The 2478-nt window shown below is 43.6% G+C and overlaps 1 pseudogene; it reads right to left on the bottom strand.

Moving 5' to 3' along the window:
- Nucleotides 1–13: 13 nt before the first annotated feature.
- On the bottom strand, nt 14–2074 carry LOC109180136 (annotated as a pseudogene).
- Nucleotides 2075–2478: the final 404 nt, after the last annotated feature.

Consider the following 2478-nt stretch of genomic DNA (forward strand, 5'->3'; position numbering starts at 1 on the left):
CCCTTTCCGGCGCCGGAGCTTCTTCACGGCTATGGCTTCGCCGTTGCTCAGGTTGACTTTGTACACCGTCCCGGACCTCCCTCACCGACTTTGTTCTTCTCCGCCACCCCGTCGAAGATCTCTCGCTGCTCGAAACTCAGCTTGTGGAAACTCTTGACGTCGTAGGATGTTTCTTGTTCTGGGATATGGTAATCTCTTTGTTTGCTGTGCCATCGTTTTAGGAACAAGATGGCCCCGACAATGACAAAGAACACTGAAATCCCGACAGCCCAAACGATTTTTGTCTTTTTCCGGTCGTAGGATTGTGAGCAGAGAGGGAATAAACTGGAATAGGACATAACACATAGTCCTGGATTGCCGGAAAACCCATCCAATACACCTCCCTTCAAGAATGATTCAGGTATAGCACCGGACAACATATTGTTCGAGAAGTTCATCGGGTTCGGTAGCAATTCACCAAGGCTCTCTGGGATTCTCCCCATCAAAAGATTGTTGGACAAATCCAGGTAATTCAAGGATTTCAGGGAGGATAAGGATTCAGGAATGGAAGAGTTTAGCCTGTTCCCATGAAGAATCAGAACATTTAGCCTTTTCAGGTGCCCGATTTCGAATGGTATTGGACCTGATAGGAGGTTATTGCTGGCATCAATCTTCACAAGATTGGAAACTCTAGAGATTATACAAGGCAGTGTGCCGGAAATCATGTTGCCCTGGATGAACAGTTCTGATAAGTTCTTAGCATTCCTCAATGGTTCTGGGGATTGAGCCGTTGAGCCTGTTATTACTCACGTCGATTATTGAAGCGTGGGGGAGACCAAATATGGGTTCTGGGATCTTACCCTCTAAAAGATTATAGTTCACTCTAAAACCGCACAACACTCCGGCAATTCCCATAACTTTCCGGCAATTCCCTGAGAACATATTCTGGAGAAGAAGGATGTACGTCAACTTACCTCCGTTACACAGGTTTGGTGGTAGCTTTCCAGAGAATTGATTTTCCGACAAATCTAAAACGACCAGAGAAGGTGACGTCCCAAAGTTTTATGGATTTCCCCGGACAGGGAATTGGCGTAAAGGGACAAGATTCTCAGGTGGTGGAGTTAGCCAGGCCGGCCGGGAATTGGCCGGAGAGAGTATTGTTGTAAACTTGAAGGACTTGTAGGTTGGGAAGACAGGAAATGGAGTTCGGGATTTTGCCGATTAATCTGTTCCCGGACAAATCCAAGTCCACCAAGTTACTTAAATTCCAAGCTCCTCCGGATTTCTCCGTCGAGTTGATTGTAATAAAGCTCAAGAAGTTGTAAGTTGGGTAACATCCCTAGCTCCCCCGGGATCCTTCCCACCATGCCATTTTCGCTCAATTCAAGGTCCACAGTGAGGCCATGCTCCCAATCCCCACCGGAATTCCCCCGGAGAGTTTGCATGCCGTTAACACCAGACTCTTGAGCTTTCTCAGCCGGTGATATTCGCCGGTAGCCGCCACGGCTGAACCCGCCATTCTCATTGAAATTGAGAACTTCAAGATTACTGAGATTAGTGACCGACAAAGGAAACTCACCGGTGAAGAGGTTGAAGGATAAATCAAGTGACCTTAAAGCCTGCAAAGGCGTCAAGTCCGGCAAAGCTCCGGTCACATATGTACCCGTCATGTTTAGCTCTTCCAACACCGAGCAGTTGGTGACGCCGACAAGGAAACCGATTTCCATGGAAATGATTCTGGCCGAGGCGAAGAACTCGCAGCTTTGGCAAATAATCACAGACGCCTTCTGGAAACCGGCCTGATAATGACCACCCAGAAATATCGATCTTCACAACATAACAAGATCATCACACCCAATCCCGGAATAGTTGCAAACATGTTTTCCATCCCAGCCAGCCATCAAGTCTCCTGACAGAGACTTCTTCATAAGATCAAAGAACTCAGACTGGTTGTTCTTGCCCGACACAGATAATAACAACATCATCAACAAAAGAGAAAAGAACACAATCTGCTGAATTGCCATTGAGAATAGGAAAAGGAGAAAAACAAAATAATTTTTTGTTTGACCGCAGAGTAGAGAGATATGGAGGGAGAACTGGAAGGAGAAAGTTGTGTTGGTTAAGTGGGAGAGAAGAGAAGAAATATATATATATATATATATATATATATATATATATATATATATATATAATATACCATAAAATGCACCACACATGCATTTCTGAACACGTGATGGTGCATTCATGTATACCTAGTAGTGCAAATCCGCACGGAACCAGACCATATATATATATATATATATATAAAGGGTTGCGTATTAAGTAGACATATAGTGTAATAGCACATCTGTTATCATTTCAAATAAGTGATCAAATGGTGGTTACAGGATCGAATCCCAGCAATGGAGGCATTGATTCTTTGATCAGAAAGAAAATTGAGAAAGTTTTATAACAGATAATACCAGTAAAAAAAATTTAAAAAAAAAAAAAAAAAAAAAA

The sequence above is a fragment of the Ipomoea nil genome, unplaced genomic scaffold (assembly GCF_001879475.1).
Source record: "Ipomoea nil cultivar Tokyo-kokei standard unplaced genomic scaffold, Asagao_1.1 scaffold1020, whole genome shotgun sequence".
NCBI classification, from domain to species: Eukaryota; Viridiplantae; Streptophyta; class Magnoliopsida; order Solanales; family Convolvulaceae; genus Ipomoea; species Ipomoea nil.